Source organism: Littorina saxatilis, linkage group LG13 (assembly GCF_037325665.1).
Source record: "Littorina saxatilis isolate snail1 linkage group LG13, US_GU_Lsax_2.0, whole genome shotgun sequence".
NCBI lineage: Eukaryota > Metazoa > Mollusca > Gastropoda > Littorinimorpha > Littorinidae > Littorina > Littorina saxatilis.
Genome location: NC_090257.1, coordinates 27,483,021 through 27,500,041, shown reverse-complemented (window position 1 = coordinate 27,500,041; position 17,021 = coordinate 27,483,021). Strand labels below are relative to the sequence as shown.

The following is a 17,021-nucleotide window of genomic DNA, read 5'->3' as shown; positions in this document are numbered from 1 at the left end:
GATCTAAAAAGAAAAACAAGTCGCGTAAGGCGAAATTACTACAGTTAGTGAGGCTGTCGAACTCACAGAATGAAACTGAACGCACTGCATTTTTTTTACCTAGACAATACGAAGTGAAATTGACTGGCCAGTACAGCGCGGTATTGTGCTAAGCAGGAAAGCGCGCTTTTCTGTATTCTTTTTAACTTTATGAGTTTGTTCTGATTACCACATATTATATCTATATGTTTTTGGAATCAGGAAATGATAAAGAATAAGATGAAATCTTTTTTGAATCGATTTTTGAAATTGTAATCGTAGTACTAATATGCCTACTTTTGTTTTTTGTGATCACATTTTAAGAGTAAACATGACATATGTATATATTTTTAGATTCGGAATTTGATAAAGAATACGATGCAATCAATTTGAAATCTGTTTGTGAAAATTTGATTTTAATGACAACTTTAATGAGCAAACTAATTAACTATGGTTTTAATTTCCGAGGTACAATGCAATCCCATAGTCCGGACTTCGTCAAAAATTGCTTAACCAAAATTTCAACCAGTTTGGTTGAAAAATGAGGGCGTGACAGTGCGGCCTCAACTTTCACAAAAAGCTGGATATGACGTCATCAGAAACATTTATCCAAACAAAGAAAAAACGTCTGGGGATATTATACCCAGGAACTTTCATGTAAAGTTTGATGAAGACCGGTGCAGTAGTTTTCTCTGAATCGCTCTACACACACACACACACACACACACACAGACACAGACACACATACACCACACCCTCGTCTCGATTCCCCTGTCTATGTAAAAACATTTAGTAAAAACTTAACTAAATTAAAAACGAAGGGTAGTAGGTCAATAAATATCACTTAAACAGCTTCCCAACATGCATGATGTAAGTAAAGTTGGTGTCTAACATGTACCTCATATATTTCTCTTTTTGCTGCATTACAGCGATCATTGAAAATATAGCTCACAGTGCCCGTATTCAAAGACTTCTTGAAACACATGTTGCTGTTAGACACCAAACCTTGCATTCAAAGCTGTTTTATTATTATGGATTGCACCCAAGCACACACTTCGTGTAATTGAGACGTAGATGAGCTTATGCTTGCTTTCTTTCTTTCTTTCTTTCTTTCTTTATTTGGTGTTTAACGTCGTTTTCAACCATTCAAGGTTATGCTTACTGTACCTTGTGATTTTGATTGCTCCTTATGTAAAATTGACGGATATAGATCAATTCAAAGTTTTCTAGTTCGAAACAACAAGGCTACGACCAAATAACTTGCATGTTACAGCCTTCATTAAATTCAAAATGTAATGAAAGCTGCAGCAGGCAAGTTATGCGTGTCGAAGTGTTTTCGAATCACATCACTTTGACTTCATCTAATTCTTAAGTGTTGCATGCAGGAATTAATTCAACAAACAAAATCCAGTCGGCAGCAGGCTGTTGATTTTGTATGTGTAGTAGATAAAGGGTACCATCAACCCATGTAAAAGCATGAACACATCTGTAGTGGTGAATATGATCGCTAACAAGACAGTATACTGAGAGCAGTTATGAACAAAAATGTAGGATCCAAAACGGCACTTGATGTGTATTCCTTGTGGCAGTTAATTATGAATCTCTTGACTTCTGCACGCACACGCACACACACACACACACACACACACACACACACACACACACACACACACACACACACACATATATATATATACACACACACACACGCACACATACAAAACCCACGCACACACACACACAAACACACACACACACACTCACTCACAAACACACATACATACACACACACACCAGTGGTGGATTAGGGGGGTGCTTACAGGGGTTCCGACCCCCCCCCCCCTCCCCGGCTGTCCCAAAAAAAAAGATTTAATACTAACTTTAAAAGAAATAATGAGTGGCTGCTGACACCAGTTGATCATGTTTAAAATCAAGGATAAGCCATAAATTGTTCATAAAATAGCTAAAACTCTTCAGCTTCAGGGGAGCTTCGCCCCCCAGACCCCCCAACGGGGCCTTGCCCCTGTACCCCACAAGGGGTCTATCCCTAGAACCCAGGTTGTACCCCCTCCCCCACCCACCCTGGCTTAACTGCTCCGCCCCTGCACACACACACACACACACACACACACACATATTCACACACACCACACACATACACACACATACACACACACACACACTGACGAGGCTATTAATCTCCTTCCACAGGTGACAGCCTAATCTATCATCGCGGTCTCCAGTTCACCACGTGGGACAGGGATCACGACACGCAGAGCCACAACTGTGCACAGTATGACCACGGCGCCTGGTGGTACAGATCCTGCTCCCACGCCTGCCTGAACGGGGAGTACATGCCCAGCAGCACTGCTCCATTTAAACAAGGGTTATATTGGCTTTATTTTGGAGGAGACAATTACTCCCATAAATTTAGTGAAATGAAGATACGCGTAGTTTAAGAAAGAACATGTCTATGATTGATATGAACCCTATGAAAAGCTTCAACAAGTCGGTAGATACACGGCAAGCTAAATCATCGATATTCGCTTTGTAGAGAACAAGTTAGTCAAAAATTAAGTTTAGGGTAAATGGAAATATTCAAATTCTTGATTTCGAATACATTAAAGCGGATATGTTCTAACAGCATACGAACTTGAAGACAAGCTGAATTGTCCCCCTTTTAGTGGTACAAGAAGTTATCTATTTCATTCTGAAACCCAGGACCGTGTTTGGCAAAAATTGACCCGAACGGGTTTAGTAACATCCAAAGCAAACATAAACCAAAATGTCTGCTTAAACAATTAATATATCTACAGTCCTCCATTTAAAAGTGGCTTTTAACTTGTTTTTCTTATACATTTGTGTACATTGTTTATGTTAATGCGAAACATACTAAAAGGCAAAAGAAAGAAACCCGTTGTTAATTGTCGTGCAACAGACGTAATATCAAATATGGATTGGTACCTGGATCATGGAGTACACTTGCGTTTACGAAGGACTTTGTGCTGTAGGTCACACCTTGGTTGGCTACTCATTGGGATGACGTTACGGTGTGCCCGTGCAATTTTTCGATTTTTAGAAAAACCAAGAATGTTAAGACAGAAAAATGAAACAAGATACGTTTCCAGTAAGTCCGATAACATACCTATGAATCAAGAATTGCTGGGAAAGTGTCACTTCAGCTTTTGACAGTGCACTTTTGTTTTGGTTTTGTTTGTTCAGTAATTGCAGGTGTATTGCAACAATTTTTTATTATTAATTACACATTTTTGGAGGTACAAAGGAGTAGACATTTCATCTCTTATAGGCCCAATCAGCGAAAACAAGTAAAGAGAACTGAATGTATGCATGCTGGTACACTTTGTCAGGATACATAATCTAAACCATAAAATAATCTGGGTTTTTGTTTTTTGCTTTTTCTGCTGCTTTTTGATTTTCATGTTATTTCATTGTTTGTGTGTGTGTGTGTGTGTGTGTGTGTGTGTGTGTGTGTGTGTGTGTGTGTGTGTGTGTGTGTGTGTGTGTATGTGTGTGTGTGTGTGTGTGTGTGTGTGTGTCCCGAAGAACCGTCCAAAGGCGAAAATGCTGACCTTTTATTCGTTCCGTCCTTGCATTGGCGGGTACAGAACACATTTGTTATTCAACTAAGGAGACATAATAATTATCATCAGAATCGAATATATCTGTGGTCATTTACAGCATCCCAATGCATGTGTAGCTCTATGTAGCGAACTTGCATTACTCAAAGAATCATTACGCAAAACACCCTTACAACTCTACGGGGTTATCTGAAATCTTTAGGTTAGGTTGCTAAAGGTCAGTGTTACTTGTACCTAAGGTAAGTTAACATCCTTCAAAATGTGCTTGTGTCCCCTCACTTTCAATCATTACCTAACTATACACGCACTGATATATACTGTTCAAAAAAAGAAACGCATAGTTGCTACTTGCCAAATTTGTTTTATTTTTCGAAAAAATTAACAGAAAATCCAATATTTAGATTATTTGTTTGAAATTTGGTATGGACACAGTTGAATGCACACACAGTTCATTTGCATCTTCAAATCAATCAGTCAATCAATACGATTGGGTGCCGAGGCTGTCAAGTCAGTAGGGGGTGTGACTGCCTTGAGCAGCAACAACTGCCCGGCACCTTCTGGGCATGGACTGGATCAGATGCCGGATATCTTGCTGTGGGATGGTGTCCCACTCCTCCTGAAGTGCCTGCAATAGATCGCGGTGATTTGCCGGCGCTTCTTCTCGCCTGCGCACACGTCTGTCCAATTCATCCCAGAGGTGTTCTATCGGGTTCATGTCTGGCGACATGGATGGCCAGGGAAGCACCTGGACATGGTGGTCGGTGAGGAACTGGGTGGTGAGTCGTGCTGTGTGCGGGCGAGCGTTGTCCTGCTGGAATATGGCATCCTGGTCAGCCAGAAGAGGAAGGGCGTGTGGGCGCAGAATTTCCTCCACGTATCGCTGGGCAGTTATGCGCCCTTGGACGTGCACCAGGGTGCTCCTTCCAGCGGTATTGATCGCCCCCCACACCATGACGCCTCCACCACCATGAACGGGTGCCTCATCCACACAGTTGGGCGCGTAACGTTCGTTTACTCTCCGGTAGACCCTCCTCCGACCATCATGTCGCTGGAGCAGGAAGTAGGACTCGTCGCTGAACCACACGTGTCTCCAGTGATTCCGGACGGTCCAGCGAAGGTGCTGGTTGCCCCACTGCACTCGGTTCTGGCGATGGCGGCGGGTGAGGACAGCTCCTCTGTGAGGTCTGCGAGCTCTCAAACCAGCTTCATGCAGGCGGTTCCGCACGGTCTGGTCCGATAATCGGTGTGGCCCGGGGAGAGCCTGGACAGAAGATGAGGCCGACAGGAAACGATTCCGGAGGTGGCGGAGCCGTATGAAGCGGTCGTGAGCAGCAGTTGTCGCCCTTGGTCTTCCCGCTCGTGGCAAGTCAGCAACGGAGCCAGTGGCTTGAAACCTGACCCACAGTCTACTGATGGTGCTCTGGGACACGTGGAAGTGCCTGGCGATTGCACTTTGACTTTGGCCTGCTTGTAAACGACCCAATGCAATTTGGCGGTCTTCTCTGCTCAATCGGGCCATCTTTCGTCGCTGAATTGTCGTCTGATTTCTTTGTGGCGAACAATCCGCTTTTATGGGTTTTGGAAGACATGGTGAGAGCTCAATATTCCCCGAGTTTCACGAGATTACACAGAAGCATGACGAGTGGTCATGCCAAATGAGCAATTTTGACATTGTAGCCACTGATAACGCATGCGTCACGTGCAGAGCTCACTTGTGGCAATGGACGAAAGGTCGACGACCAGATAAACATTTTCTGCAGTTTGGTGGATATCCTTGTAGCCATATAACTAAATTAACCAAATATTACAAGCTATGCGTTTCTTTTTTTGAACAGTATAAGTTGGCTCTCCGTTCTAAAGCAGTGTGTTCAAACTACAACAAAATCGGTGTCATCGGACACAAATTCCTATGTGCTTGCAATGAAATTTAAAAGCCGCATTGATTTTTGGGTTGTTGGGGTTTCGACGTGCTTTGCTTTAAATAAGAAGAAGAGCACGCTGCCTTACTTTTATGACTTTTGATTTCTAATTCTGCCATGTTCTTATCGCTTTTCATCATCATCATCATCATCATCATCATCATCATCATCATCTGTACAAGTTGTAGAAGTAGCAGTAGTAGTATTTGTTTTTTAATTATTACTATTGTTGTTGTTGAAAGTTTTTACGCGCACGCATGTTCTGTAATATGATTTGCATGAACATTTTCTTGGAAAAACTGAGGAAAACAACAATTCAAGAAATACACAAAACAACCAAAACACTGACGTTATTTCAGATTTAAAAAAAACAACACTTTTGCATCCAAAATGTACCTCGTTCTTTTCAGATGTATTTTTTTTTAATTTCTTTCCAATCATCAGTCCAGCAGCCTTGGCTGGTTTTCTAAATCACACAATAGAGAACTAGACAAAGAGTGACAGAGGTTGACAGTACGTGCAAGCCAACACAAGAAATAGTCATCAACACAAAATGGCTGCCAGCCACTTCAGAGGAAACTCATACGCAATAGAAGATATTACTCAACATCTTCTGTCACATCACTTGTTAACGACAGTGTAAATTTGGACTTTTTGTTTAGATCAGAAGTTGTTTTTTCCCTGCAACTGATCCGAACTCATTCATAAACAAGCAGACAAAAAAACAAGGAAACGAACGCGATAAAACGATTGCTGATTGTTCGTGGTTGTTTATTCTCTTGGGCAAAGTTATGCTCCCGAGATTGCCTTTTACAAAAATGTTCGACACTTGGCCGAGTTTATCTTCAAATATTGGACGACGAATCAGCAACTGATCACTGCTATCGGCTTTGATGGCATTTGCATGTTTTTTTGTGTGTGTTTTTTTTAAATAAAATCTATTACTACATTACCAGAAATTTACTCACCTTTACTTGTGTCCTGTATTTATATATTTGATCACGTATTCTTCTTGTCTTTTCTCTTTGTCTAAATATTTACATATAATCATGTGTTGTATTTGTCTATTTTTTTTGACTATTCTCAGTAATTATCTATCTGTTGTACATTTAAATATTGTTTATTTTTTTGTCACAGAACATTCACTTCTTATTCATATTTAGCGGACCATGCGATTTAGCGACGGTTAAGTCATTCTTAGACTGAGCACAAAAAGTTAAGGATACTTTTTCAGATGCTAAACAGTGTTTTGGGGGGGATGTGAGCAATATTTCAGTTTATTACCATTCCAGTGCACCATATGGCTTTTGGAACAATCAGGACTGCTTCTAGGTGACCCTCTGAATGTTATAACGTTCAGGCAGGGACCCTTTTTGTTTATCACGCTAAAAATTAACACGACAAAGTAAACATTAGAACTGACTATATCAGCATGACTTATTCCACAAAATGACACTTTAAATGCTGTCAGATTGAGATACTACACTCTTTATTTAAAAATACAGAAAAGCCAGTTTTGTCGGTGGGCGCTTTACAGAACGGCGAGTCACCACCCACCCTCTGCGTTTGCAATGCCGACCCACTCACTTCAAAATGCCATTTTCCAAGTTCTGACGATTCAAGCGAAATTGCGTCACTTAATTTAGGTCTTTTCTTTTTTCTCTGGGGTTGTTTCGAAATCTGTCGCTCTCAGGTGGACAAGAGATATCGAAGTAACTGAAACGCATGTTCAACATGGTTTATCTTGTGAGATTGTTGTGTGATCGCATTTGACCTGTGATGATTCATTTCGTCAGGTGAGTGACTCTAATTGGCTGACCCAGATCACGAGAATGCTTTGACTGACAGGCATAATGAGATACGAACGACCCAGTTTCCATTACGACTGTTCCGTCTAATTCGCGGGGTCGCTTCAAAATTTCTTTTGATCGAAATAGACGGTAATAAAACCGTTATTTCTAATATGCTGACTGTTAGGAATTGATAACAGACATGTCTCACAAATGATATCAGCATTCGCCTTCAGCTCATGGCTGATAATCCATTTTCTCGACATGTCTGTTATCAGTTGCTAACAGTCAGCATATTAGAAATAACTCTGAGTGATCGACAAGAAGAAGAAGAAGAAGAAGAAATAACTCATAATAACTTCACACGACCTTGACAACGCCTACCCTCAAAAATGGCGTTTTTGGACGGCGTGATTTACTTTCAACCGCGACGGTGACTGAAACTGAACAATAGTTCCGATTTGTTTTACATCAAAACGTTTGTTTGGTGTCTTACCTAACATAGCATACCCATTCCGTTTAAATCCACTGTGCAATCAGGCTGACCTAGCGTGTGAAAGAGAGCGACCGCAATCTTGGAAAACGGCAAGAACTTCTGATTTCGGATGGGGTTATTACTGGGTAGCTGCAGTTGACATGCAACACATCTGAAACTACATTTAGCCGCCTCTCCATATTTCACAGAACGATGACAAAGACCAACAGCTGTATTCGTTCTAGTTCTGTAAAAGCAAACTGAATCTGAAAATGGACATTGTAACGTTTCTCCGTTATGTTATGTGGCATGTGGCAGATTGTTTGTATTTGTTTTTAGAACAAGCTATTGCAACATTACCGAATAACTACACATTGACTGGTTACCGCGACCAAGAGCCAAGTGCTTGTTGGATGTGTTATTATACTCTTAGACAATGCCATGTACCACCTACACTTTACCTGGTGAAATTAGGCATTGTATTCACAGAGCTATCAGTCCTTATATTTATTTTCGTTTCAGACCACGTACCACCTAAACTTAACCTTGCTAACTAAAATTTGGCGTAAACAAAATGAAACTGTGAGAAACCAGCCCGAATGTCGATGAGGACAATATGATACTTTTTATTTATCCTTATCCTGACCTTCTGACTGTTTGTCTGACAGATTTGTATCTCATATCCCAGCAATACCTTTGTTTTATTTGATATTATATACTACCCATCATAACAGCAAAAAAATAGGCGATGCGTTTGTTATTCAGAGCTAACAATCGTTATGGATGCCTTAACTTCACACTACTTACGCTTACGCCGTGCATTTGAATCATTCAAACCTCAATCTAGAATCTTGAAAACCAATCTAAAGCTCTAAAGAAAAAAGAAGGCGTTTTAAGCATTGGATAATTACTGAAACGGTTTTAGGAAAGACTTATATGCATCATGATACCAAATTTCTTGTGTGATTTTGTGTGTGTGTGTGTTCCTAGTTTCTACATTTTTGTGTGATCGTTTTATTGCATGTAACCTCAACATTGTTATGTTCGTTTTTTTGTTTTGCTTGTTTGTTTGTTTGTTTGTATTTTGTTGATGTGTTAGTTTTTCTGTGTATGAATTATTGTCTAGCACTATAGAAGTTTACTCACATTTACTTTAAGTGTCCGGTATTTATCTATTCTGATTGCATTCAGTCATTTATTCTTCTTGTCTTTTCTCTTCATGTATTTTTAATATTTTTGATATAATCATGTGTTGTATTTGTCTATTTTCTTGGACTAATCTCTGCAGTTTACTATCTATTATACAACTTGTACATGTGAATAGTGTTCAGTTTGGACACAGAACATTTACTTATTACTTATATTCAGCGTTACATGTAATTAACACAATATGTGGTTTCATTCTCACCTTGCAGTTGGAAGTTGAATGTCACTATTCTATGTTTTCATGGCATGTCTGATGCCAATGTCATACACGGATGATCCTTTTTTGTTCTTTTTGTCTTAATTTACAATTACAATCTTTGAATATGCTTTCACCACATTAACTTTCTGTATGCTTGTCCTAATATATTTTAATTAAAGATAATTATGTAGTTGCCTTTTCCCCCAACATATGTTAAACCCAGACGCGAAAGTGCAAATTTAATTCAAGAAAAAATTCGTCTTGTTCGTGGAATTTTTTCCAGATTATAAATACTGATAGATCATCAATAAATGCTAACAGATACATAGATAATGAATAATACATGATACATAGAAACTGACTAATGCTTATAATAATACCTGTAGTAAATCAAAAGAGAATCTGTGGTCGTAGTTTGTATTCTAAAGCTGGATGTCAGGTGAAAGTTAAACACGTTGAAATGTCCGTCAACTAACTGTATATCAAGAGTCACGTACAGTAAATGAGTTATAATGTGGAACTCATTAAGGGGAGAGCACCAATTGTTCTTTCCTCTCAATTGAACTTGTACAATATACAATGTAGATATACTTCTCTCCCTTAATAGGATCGTTCGTTTGAATCAAGTTTACCCTTGTCAGAACCTATAATCTCTGGAATTGGCATCGATAGTGATTTAAAAAAATATAAATCTTACATGTTAACAGTGAGTGCGTGGTGTTTAGGTAATAACATTGTTATTAGTTAGTACATGTATATCAGTGAATGTTCACGATGTTGTAGTGTCTCACCTGTTTTAATCACCACCACCGTTATTTCTCATGAGGTTTTTTTTCATGGGGCTTTTTCAAATAACATTCAATTCTTACCTATATTTAGTTTGCCCGGCGATTAGCAGTACGTTGTTTCGTTCTAATCTTGCAGTAGGATGTTAAAAGTCACTTTTCATTGTTTTCGTGACATTTCTGATCACAAAGTGATAAACGAATAATGCTTGTTTGTTTCTTGATTTTCTTAAATTACATTGAAATGATCTGAGTATGTTTTCTTCCGATTTTACTCTCCGTATGCTTGACTTAATCTCTTTCAAATATATATATGTGCTTGCCTTTCCCCCCAACATATTAAACTCAGACACGGTAGTGCAAATGCAACCACAGTCACAATTTGTCATGTTTGTAGAATTTAGCCAGATTTGGATAGAAGTAAAATGACATCTTCATTGTCAAAGAGCTTTTTTCAGTGTGACAATCACCAAGGAAATCTTTGTACTAAAAAGGAATTGCACTTCCCTCTACAGTATTATAGGATCTTGTGACTTGGACATGGAAAGATCGCTGGGAAAAACGGAGACAAACAGATATTCAAAGGTTCGGATTTGTCAAAACAGCAAGTCTCAACGCTGATATAAAGATAGGTTTTTTCTCTGTGCAGAAAGTACCTGTCTGACAATAACAGGGACATTTCGCCAGGGCTAGAAAGCGTATTTTGATTTGATGTATTTTCTTCTCGAAAACAATTTTGAGCGTTATTTCAAGTTAGTTTTTGTTGTTGTTGGTTGGGCTTTTTTCAATAAAAGCAACAAACAAACAAACAAAACAAACAAACAAACAAACAAACAAACCATACAGGTTGAACATGTTGTGTGATAGTCGGTATCAGGGTTGCCTTTTGAAAACAAGTGTGGAATTTCAGGTAACGAAATAACACAATTTGATTTCATATAAACGGTCGAACTCTTCATTTTGACACCTTAAAAATCAAAAACAATCTCAAACGATCCAACAGTTTTTACAAACACACGTGCTTTTTATGCAGACAAGATAGTGCCAACATGATGACAAAAACCTCATTGTTGCATATGCTAAATTGTGGAAGTATCAACATTAAGACAATTTCTTCCTTTTGTTTGGCAAGTGTTGGCCGTTTTTATGACAAGGGATCCAAAAGACCTTTGAATATCTTTAGCGGAAACTGTTTCAGCAACAAATAAAGTCAAAACTTTGCACTGCCGTGTCCCCTTTTGGTGCCAAGATGTAAAAAACACCATTATTTGTTTGCCATTATCTTTGCTAATAAATACAAATCTTATTTCAGTTCTTCGTGTGTGTGTGTGTGTGTGTGTGTGTGTGTGTGTGTGTGTGTGTGTGTGTGTGTGTGTGTGTGTGTGTGTGTCTGCATGTATATGTGTGTCTGTGTGTGTGTGTGTGTGTGTCTGTGTGAGTGTGTGTGTGTGTGTGAGCCAGTGCGTGTCTGTATGTGTGTGTGTCTTTGTCGTTCAGAAGTCAAACAAAAGTCGGTGGAAGTTTGCCAATGCGAACACTACTGAAAATAGTTCCGGATTGGAACAGTGGTTCACGGGGGATAACCGGTCAAAGGCCGAACAGAAGCCGAAGGCCGCTCATGACACGTGTGAAGGCAAGTTTTGTCTGTTTTCTAGGTATTGTTTGATTTATGTCGGGATTTAAGGTAAGCTACTGATTCAGCGATGACTAAATTTGTTTCTCGATGCATAAAAAGTCAGGGAGCGATTGATATTTGCCCGTAAATAGCCTTCAAAGCTGAAAATATCCGCGATCGAGCACCGGAAATGGCTGTTCGATGGGTTTTGCAAGTAGAAATGTGCTTTATTTCACCAAATCAGCTCGTATTTGGTGTGGATACGGGATTCTAGAGGACGAAGGAGTCATAAGAGGTGCAAAGAAGTGCTATTTGGGAGTAGAATAAATCTTCCGAGACAGAAGACAAGAGAAGGTCATATTTGAGAGAAGCGCGTCGGCCGATTGTCTTTCCGACAAGCGAATGATACAGCAGATTAATCATTCGTTTTGACCAGAAAGCTAGTCTCTAGTTTTTGGCTCACGTAAGTGTAGCCTATGCGATCGTAACTTTGTCTGTCTGTGCGTGCGTGCGTGCGTGCGTGCGTGCGTGCGTCTGTGCGTGTGTATGTCTGTGGTAGAAACTCTAACATTTGAAGACGTCACATTACATTGACGTCACATTATGACGTAAGAGGGTTAGACGTCACGCGAAGGAAGTACTGACAGTCTCGGTCATTATTATTTTGAGCGCGCCGAGACTAGTTGGCAGTCGTGTCCTTGTAAGTAGGCTACATGCAGACAGACAGATCTAGATCTAGTGTCTCGCTTTCTTGCACAGTTTCACCTATGCTTTTTCTGTGTGTGTGTGTGTGTGTGTGTGTGTGTGTGTGTGTGTGTGTGTGTGTGTGTGTGTGTGTGTGTGTGTGACGGAGTGATTGAGTTTGTGTTACTGTTTGTCGATTTCTTACGTGAGCCTTGATGGCTTCGCCTCTTGTTATGAATGAGTTTTTTAATTAAAACAATCACGAGAACTTCCCGCTTAGCCTAATGGCTGTTCGATGGGTTTCGCAAGTAGAAATGTGCTTTATTTCACCAAATCAGCTCGTATTTGACATCGGTTTGGTATATATATATTTTTTCTAATCCTACCGCGAACTGGATAGCAGACGCGGCACGACTGTTGCACCACACTTTGAAGTAATCCCACACTTTGAAGTAAATTACTTCAAAGTGTGGGGATGTGCCCCACACTTTGAAGTAAACCCATTTTTTACTTCAAAGTGTGGGGGGATCTTCCCACACTTTGAAGTAACTTACTTCAAAGCGTGGGACTTTTGCATCGCCTGTTTGAGCCTGATGATTTTGTCAAAAAAAAATGGCAAAGTCTTTTGGATGAGTGAACAGAAAAAGTGAGCGAGCCAAGAAACATAATGATGTTTGTTATCAGGCTTTAAGCAATGTCCCATTGTTGAGTGTGACGAAAACTCGTGATGACGATTTTAAAACATGTTGGGTCACGCATGGTCCAATCTTACATGGTCCAATCTTACATGGTCCAACCTTACATGGTCCGACCTTACATGGTCCAATCTTACATGGTCCAATCTTACATGGTCCAACCTTACATGGTCCAATCTTACATGGTCCAACCTTACATGGTCCAATCTTACATGGTCCAACCTTACATGTTCCAACCTTACATGGTCCAATCTTACATTGTCCAATCTTACATGGTCCAACCTTGCATGGTCCAATATAACATGGTCCAACCTTACATGGTCCAACCTTACATGGTCCAGTATAACATGGTCCAATATAACATGGTCCAACCTTACATGGTCCAACCTTACATGGTCCAATCTTACATGGTCCAATCTTACATGGTCCAACCTTACAATGTCCAACCTTACATGGTCCAATCTTACATGGTCCAACCCTACATGGTCCAATCTTACATGGTCCAATCTTACATGGTCCAATATTACATGGTCCAACCTTACATGGTCCAACCTTACATGGTCCAACCTTACATGATCCTATCTTACATGGTCCAATCTTACATGGTCCAATCTTACATGGTCCAATAATATATATATGGACCATGTAAGATTGGACCATGTAAGGTTGGACCATGTAAGGTTGCACCATATAAGGTTGGACCATGTAAGGTTGGACCATGTAAGGTTGGACCATGTAAGATTGGACCATGCGTGACCCAACATGTTTTAAAATCGTCACCACGAGTTTTCGTCACACTCAACAATGGGACATTGCTTAAAGCCTGATAACAAACATCACTATGTTTCTTGGCTCGCTCACTTTTTCTGTTCACTCATCCAAAAGACTTTGCCATTTTTTTTGACAAAATCATCAGGCTCAAACAGGCGATGCAAAAGTCCCACGCTTTGAAGTAAGTTACTTCAAAGTGTGGGAAGATCCCCCCACAATTTGAAGTAAAAACTGAGTTTACTTTAAAGTGTGGGAAGATCCCCCCACACTTTGAAGTAAAAAATGGGTTTACTTCAAAGTGTGGGGCACATCCCCACACTTTGAAGTAATTTACTTCAAAGTGTGGGATTACTTCAAAGTGTGGTGCAACAGTCGTGCCGCGTCTGCTATCTAGTTCGCGGTAGGATTAGAAAAAATATATATATATATACCAAACCGATGTCAAATACGAGCTGATTTGGTGAAATAAAGCACATTTCTACTTGCGAAACCCATCGAACAGCCATTAGGCTAAGCGAGAGAGTTCTCGTGATTGTTTTAATTAAAAAACTCATTCATAAAAACTAGAGACTAGCTTTCTGGTCAAAACGAATGATTAATCTGCTGTATCATTCGCTTGTCGGAAAGACAATCGGCCTACGCGCTTCTCTCAAATATGACCTTCTCTTGTCTACTGTCTCAGAAGATTTATTCTACTCCTAAATAGCACTTCTTTGCACATCTTATGACTCCTTCGTCCTCTAGAATCCCGTACCCACACCAAATACGAGCTGATTTGGTGAAATAAAGCACATTTCTACTTGCAAAACCCATCGAACAGCCATTTCCGGTGCTCGATCGCGGACATTTTCAGCTTTGAAGGCTATTTACGGGCAAATATCAATCGCTCCCTGACTTTTTATGCATCGAGAAACAAATTTAGTCATCGCTGAATCAGTAGCTTACCTTAAATCCCGACATAAATCAAACAATACCTAGAAAACAGACAACACTTGCCTTCACACGTGTCATGAGCGACCTTCGGCTTCTGTTCGGCCTTTGACAGGTTATCCCCCGTGTGGTTGGGATATCAATTCACACAGTTCTTAATCTCAAGTGAGCTGAATTCAGTCATCAGCTTGTTGTAATGTGAGTGATGAACTAAAACCAAAATTAATCAACTTTGTTATCTCACATGGAGAAATGTCAGAGGTGGTGCATGTCAAATAAAGACAAACGAAACACTCCAACATTAGCATTATATAAATTAAATATATGATCTAAGTTATAACATAGTTCTCAACGTAACACCTCTCTGCATACAAAGCTCTCGCAGTCAAGATGTAAGACAAATATCCAAGAGAGGCATGCACCATTATGTTAACTACCACCACGCACAGACCAACAGGAACTTGTAAAAGCACAATTAAGACAAAAACAGCACATAACAGCACCACCTGAGTCGCCCCGTGTGAAGTGCCCGATTCGTTATTGCATCCTTTCGGCACATCGATCCACAAAAGACGATTCCTAGCACATGCTGACCCTCGTGCAAAAGGAAGAATAAGATGCAGATGATGGGGTGGGGGTAGCTGGGTCAAAGGGGGTGTTCACGAAAAGAGGATACAGGTGGGTTATTATACACACAGGAGGCGAGGGCTATGAGAAAGTCGATTGCTGTTCTTCGATTTTTATGTGAAATGAAATGCGTTTAGTTTCGGGAAAAGTGAACATTGGCTTCAGTAGAAATTGTGGCAATGAGGAAATGTCTGAAACGTTTAAATGCAGTTGGCCTTGTAAATGTGAATGTGATATGTTTTTACTTCAACAACTACCTTATATTAATGTTCAACTGATCCCTCGTATTTGTATTGCCGTTGAATGGAATTCAGACGTACATAGTTGTCGACTGTGTATGCAGTCGTTATGGTGTTTGACAAGAAATATGTTAGCCACATTCCAATTATACTGTATGAACAGTTCTGTTGTGTTTGCATGGAGGGTTAGATGTGTGTGTGTGTGTGTGTGTGTGTGTGTGTGTGTGTATGTGTGTGTGTGTGTGTGTGTGTATGTGTGTGTGTGTATGCGTGTGTGTGTGTGTGTGTGTGTGTGTGTGTGTGTGAGTGTGTGTGTGTGTGTGTGTGTGCGCGTGTGTGTGTGTGTGTGTGTGTGTGTGAGAGAGATCATGCGCGCGTGCATGTATTAATGTGCGTTCATGCGTACGTGCGTGTGTACGGGCGTGCGTGCGAGCGAACGAGCGTGCTTGCATATATATATATATATATATATATATATATATATATGTTTGTGTGTATGTGTGTGTGTGTGTGTGTGTGTGTGAGAGAGAGAGAGAGAGAGAGAGAGAGAGAGAGAGAGAGAGAGAGAGAGAGAGAGAGAGAGAGAGAGAGAGAGAGAGAGAGAGAGAGAGAGAGAGGTCATGAGAGAGACCATGCGCGCGTGCATGTATGCATGCATATATCGGGAGGTCGTGAGTTTGAATCCCGGTCGCTGCCGCCTGGTGGGTTAAGAGTGGAGATTTTTCCGATCTGCCAGGTCAACTTATGTGCATACCTGCTAATGACTTAACCCCCTTCGTGTGTACACGCAAGCACAAGACCAAGTGCGCACGGAAAAGATCCTGTAAACCATGTCAGAGTTCGGTGGGTTACAGAAACACGAAAATACCCAGCATGCCTCCTCCGAAATCGGCGTATGCGGGGTGAAAACGGTCATACACGTAAAATTCCAGTCGTGTTAAAAACATGAGTGAACGTGGGAGTCTAAACCCATGAACGAAAAAGAAGAAGAAGATATGTATTGGAATTTTTTTTAAAGAGATAATTAGAACTAGACCAAAACGGCACACGTGTCGGCTTGGACAAGCTTGAATAGACGGTTTGGGGAAATAACCCTGTCGTGCTTTTATTGATCTTTGAAGTTTCGTACACCTTTGAAACAACATTTCAAACCATTGCGAAGCGAGTGATCATAGACTTCACACAGTCTAAAACCAGCTCTGAAGAGCACTTTTTGCCGTGCCCACTGGCTTTCGAAAATATGCTCATCGGAGCAAAGTATTCACTGCTGCTATAATCGCTTTGCAATACTGTTCAGTGGCCACGTGTATTTGCCTCACTGTATGGAAGGGGCACACCTCTTCCTGATCACAATATAAACCTTGACTGACCACTTTTCCGAAAATCATCTATCAGAGACAATGTTCGACACTATGCCATTTTCATTGAATACAATATTGTCAAATTATATACAAAAAAACAACACCGAC

The 17,021-nt window shown here is 40.3% G+C and overlaps 1 protein-coding gene across 1 annotated transcript in view; it reads left to right on the top strand.

Annotated features, from left to right (window-relative positions):
- The window catches only part of LOC138945850 (ficolin-2-like), a 96,679-nt gene that overhangs the window by 18,324 nt on the left and 61,334 nt on the right, over positions 1 to 17,021 (top strand). The window lies entirely within an intron of this gene.